The sequence below is a fragment of the Haliotis cracherodii genome, unplaced genomic scaffold (assembly GCF_022045235.1).
Source record: "Haliotis cracherodii isolate W230 unplaced genomic scaffold, xgHalCrac1.p SCAF_4, whole genome shotgun sequence".
In the NCBI taxonomy this organism is placed as follows: Eukaryota; Metazoa; Mollusca; class Gastropoda; order Lepetellida; family Haliotidae; genus Haliotis; species Haliotis cracherodii.
In genome coordinates this window covers 47,190,331-47,195,992 of record NW_027266297.1, presented here as the reverse complement: position 1 = coordinate 47,195,992, position 5,662 = coordinate 47,190,331, and positions in this window count along the sequence as shown.

Below are 5,662 nucleotides of genomic sequence, written 5' to 3'. Positions count from 1 at the left end.
GCAGGAAGTGTTCCTCATCCTCCACGGAATGGCAGTCACAGTGCGGGCAGAACCTATTTTCAACTGGAGTGTTGGAGAATCTCCCCCTCTCAATTTCCAGGCTATGAAGACTCAGTCAGTCCTGTAATGCCATATTTTATCAGTTTATAGTGGAGTCCCTCTCTCCACACCGAGTCAAATGCCTTCCTGCAATCTACAAAGCAAGTATATAGTTTTTTTCTGGACTGCCTGTACTTCTGTATGATTGTTCTAAGTATAAACATATTGTCAGTTGTTCTGTGGTTGCTCCTGAATCCTGCCTGGCTTGTGTCATAGTGTTTGTTCAAGTCCATATGTTTCGTAATTCTTGCATTAAGTATTGATAAAAACAGTTTTGAGAGACAGCTACCGAGAGCTATGAGTCTGTAACATCATTAAGATCCCCTTTCTTGTGGACAGGTACAATGTATAAAAATCTCCATTGTGAGGGGAAAGTGCCAGCATCTAAGATGGTGTTGAAGAGTTTAAGGTAGTGATCTATAAGAATAGAGGGGGAACACAGGATCATTTCGTTAAGCACCAGGTCAGGGCCCCCAGATTGTCCCTTCTTCAGTTTCCGGATAGCCTGGCATAGTTCATCTGCTGCAATAGGTTTATTAAGATGGAAATTAGATGATATAGTGCTATTTCCACAGTCTGATACTTATTTTGTCACATATTTATGGAATCCTGTACTGTCGGGGGCCTCAGTATTTAGTTGAGTGAAATGGTTCTCCCATTCTTCTTTGGGTATATTGTCATGATCCTCTTCCCTTTTCCCCGTGAGCTCTTGTACAAGTTTTTAGTAGGCTTGGGAATCAGTTGTGGAAAGGTGATCCAGTTTTTCTAGTAGGGTCTCATGGTACTTCTTGGCTGCCCAATTCCTTCCTTTCTTGTATTTCTTTGTGGCCTCATAGAATTTCTTTTGTAACACTCTATCAAGCTGTTTGTTATTATATGTGTGTTTAATTCATGTGCCACATGAATTGACGTGTATGGCAAATCTTGACAGTCTGTTGCAGGCGATCGATTGTTTGTTTGTACATATATTTGTTTAACAAATTTTTTTTGTGAGATTGATATATTACCACTTTAGGTTCACCGTGATATATATTCATCTTGAATTAATCATATAATATATTTGACAAGATTTGCAAGCTCGGGGTCATTCTCTGTAGTTTGCAATATATTTTGCAAAACATAATCTTTCATCTTGTCAATTGGGACGTCAATACTACATAAAGAACCCAACAATTTGCTCATCAATTTCAAGAATGGATTACACACTTTCTGTGTTTTGCGATAGATTTTGCAAAAGACGCTTTTTCTTCTTGTTAATGAAGGCAACAAAAGTATATCAAACCATGACAGGAGACAAAATTAACATAAACCCTTGTGAAATTCAAGATTTGATCAAAGTGTCTGGCATCGGCCATTCTACAACAAAGTTAATAATGGCACACATGGAAAGTATTGGGGAGATCAACAGGGAGTAATTTTTATATCTAAAGATTCATAAAGTTACCTCCTTGGTTGACTATTTTGATTTCTCTTTATCTGAAAAGAACATATGTAATACAACCCCAGAAATAGGAAGCCCCAAAATGTGCAGCCAGCCTCTGACTCAGAGCTTTTTCCAACCAGGCATATCAAGTTCAGCCAGTATGGGGCAAGGTTCTGCTTGTGTGTCATCAGTGTAGGGGGCACCCCAGTGCATCAACCACCACCTGTTGACGGGGTTGCGAGCACTCTTGTAACACCCACTCATATACCACCACCACACAGATTGTTACAGAGAAAGAGCTTGGTCTTCCAAGTATCATAGAACCTGAGATCAGCTTAGAGAGACAGGTTAATGATGAGGAATACATAGTCCTGTGCATTTCACAGAGAAAGGGGCCAAATCTGGTAATCTGATACCCCAGCAACATCTCTCCTACAGCATAACTCTGCCCTGCTTACAGCCAGTGCCTGTCACAGCTTAGAGTAGGACTAGTGTATTCTGACCAGGTGTCCACACCAGCTTGCCACAGGTGCTACACATATATTAACATCATAGGTAAATCATAATTTAAAAGGTAGAAACAAAACACCACAAGATTATGTAAATATTCATAATTTATTATTGTAACCACATATAATTCAAGCATATAATCACAACACATTGTCATCCAAATACTGCATTCGTTTCTTAATGAATGTTTTCTGCATGAAATATTGCCTTATCTAGAAAAAAACATAGCTTCCATTCTTCACCTTACGCAGCACGGGTCTTTGATAATTCTTGTACACAAATTTTTCATCTGGATTGAAGCGCGAATCGAACCAAGATGAGAATTAGGTCCTTGTTCATTGTAAGTTCATCAGTGTATCAAAATTGTGAATTATTGGTGGAGGTTATTGTATCAGGCATATAGCATGACTCTCAAAAAGTTCTGTCATAATCAATACGATTTACTGGAAGTTGTTACTGGGCATTGCAAGTAAACATTATATTGTATAAATATGGTTTGGCGTATGTATATAGGTGAATCAAGATTTTGACTGTGTTAAATCTGTTGTTATATTGGTTTTAAGAAAGGTCCATGGCAATTGACAGACAGGTGTTAATTGCCGTAATCATACATTTTTCTAAGCTTGAAACATAGAAAATGTAAACTAGCTTATAAGTATGAAGATTATTTATCTTTTCTTTAAATACATATCTAAAGCATTGCACAGAAAAAAATTAGATGTTGTAATAACAAGTTGATGATGGAAGAAGGTTGACAAATATGAATTGTCACTTGAAGGAACACACAAGAGTTGAATTAATGTCTATCCATTTCAGCACATATGTGTAACATGTGACGTTACTGTGCATGTTTTGTACTCCTTGAGTATTAATACAAAGATGACTCCATTTCATGGGGCAGATCAGTATCATCAAGTGGTTCTATGTCCGACAGACCATCACTTATGGGATCTGCTCTTGGAAGAAGTGTCCTCCGTCCTCTGTAATCAACAGATATTGAACTTATCATAAATCAGGATACTAGTATACTATAGACACAGAAACAAAACTTTGTCACTACCGATACTCAATGAATGAGTCACGGAAAGTATCAGTCAACGCTTATTCACTCAAAAGAACTTGAAAATAAGCAGGTTATAGTATTCATAATAACATAATTATACATTTATATGTACACCTTAAGCCTCTCCCGTGATGAAAGGAGAGTGAGATTTTCTCTTTTTTTACATAAAAAATGCAATGTTATGGCTATCAAAAACAAATAGAACATTACCAATTTACTAACGTAATATGTGAATGACAAACACTGTTTTATTAAAAGTTACTTTACCTCGGTTTACCTGGTTTCTCAGGTGTCTCAGGACATGGTCTCTTCTTTCTTTCCTTCCGAGCCAGTCTCATAACATGTCATCTCCTCGTCAGTCTTCTTGAGAATGGTAGCCACATTGTCACAGTGGCTGTCAGGACCTAGGTTGTATTCAATGGCACCATGGTCATGTTTTATCAAGCATCCAGTGGCATTAAAATCTGGTAGGCCTGCCCTATGATCCCACACAGTTTGCAGATATGCAATTTGGCAGTCAATGAGTTTAACTAGCTGTTGCAAAGCTGTTTCAGGCGGCATCCAAAGATTTGGGTGTCGTGGGTCCTTTACAGGAGTCTTGATGGACCTTGTCTGACTCCAGTCCGGGTGGACAGTATATATTCTTCACAAGTTGAATGTACATATTTTTGTTCAGTTTCATCTGTCCTTCATTGGTTTCCAGTAAACCTAAGAGACCTCCTGGAATATATCTTTGCCAACTGCAGGAGTAGGATGTCTAGTCAGCAAAGGAGGAACCGAGAACACCTGGAAATCAAAGGAAGAATTATCTTCATTAGTATTTGCTTGGTTTGGCAAGTTATTGTCAGCAGACTGTTCAGCATTTTCTTCTCTATTTTCATGAACCTGAGCAGTCAATGTAACAGAGTCATCAGATAAGGCTTCAGGGGCAAAACTGACATCCTCAATATGAAGTGACTCCATTGTTTGGTTTAGATCATTGATGTCTGACTTTGTATTTTCTCTGACATGTCCTTCAACAAAGTCGCTAACTTTGTCCCAAAGTAGACATAATCCCCAGATGCTCTGAAGATAGAAAATATTCTTCATGTGTTCTTCTGATGGCAGAAGATCAAAAAGAAGCTGATGGCTTCCAACTTCAAGTTCTGTCTTCTTCATACATTGGCAACTTTCACCTTGAAATGCAATACAATCTTCTCTGTGCCAGGATCTGGTGATGCAATTGTCTCTTTGTAATCCTTTCAAAATCATTGGTAAGGTGCATAGTATTGAAGTTCTAGTCTCACCTGGCGCCGGGTCTGTGTGGGTTGTCAGTGGATCCAGATTGTCTAATTCTAGGATGACATGACAGTCCTTCATTCTGATTGTTGAAATGTGCAGACCTTCACTGGCAACCTTCTCATACAGTAACTGATATTCCTTCACAAATGGCCTGTAGAAACACCTGTCCACATCCGCTTCTGTTTGTAGCCATTTCATTGCTGTACGCGGGCTCTGAGATTATACCACAATCACTTGTAATAGAAAATAGTTTATGATGACTGATGGTTGAAAATGAGTTCAGCTGAATTCATTTCTGGAATGATACCAACATGCCTTTGGTTGAGGGTGTTTAAGCCAATATCAATCAAACAGTATAATATCTGTAGTTTCTTTTGAAAGAGCTGATGTGTGTCATGAGATCAATCATGCTTGATTTGTTGAGAAACAATTGAACGAATAGAATTTGAAGAGGCAGTGGCACAAAGAGGTACCATTCCCGGAGCAAACTGAAGTTCGTCCAATTCAACGGGTTTTGGATCCACTTGCTAACATCTGCGATGCAAGTGTCACAATAACCCTTCCCTTTGACTTCTGTTGAATCAACTTGGTCATAGTCATTTTCAGAGGTGTAACTGACTGGTCAGTTTTGCCTTTTGCATAATCAATAGACAGTTGATAACTGAACTGTTTAGAGTTCATGGTTGGGGGAAGACTATTTGAGGAACTGCAAACTGGTGCTTGTCACTAATCTTCTTTCGGAAAAGTGAAAAGTTTCTTCTGTCAACAGAATGAAAATATATTTGCCAGAGATATGTTGGCAGGTGTCTGTACACTGTACACATACTGGTGTTGTATTTCCAAAAGAAACGTTGTTTGCTATGTATGTAACTGTCTCCTCAAAATGCTCCAAAAAATGAGTGACACCTGAAATTTCAAAACTGATACTGTTCATACACGATGACGCCTCTCTTCGTTGTTTGTTCCTGTCTATTATATCCTCAAATAAAGTTCTAAGTTGTGATGACACTTTTTCTGTCTTTATACACGGGTCATAAAAATCCCATCTGACTGGAACAGCTTCGTCATGGTCATGGAACACTTCAGGATTTATTGAATGAAAGTGACATTTAAAGAGACAAATTTTATTCCAAGCTTGAGACTCGAAATGATCCCTGTAACAAGTGTACAAAGATAGGAATTCCGTATCACATAACTCAGTCTCAGACTTTAGATCGTGGAGGTAGCCTGTATCAAACAGTGGATAAGCAGAAATTGTCTGGTAAAGCTCTAAAATGTTTGTTCTT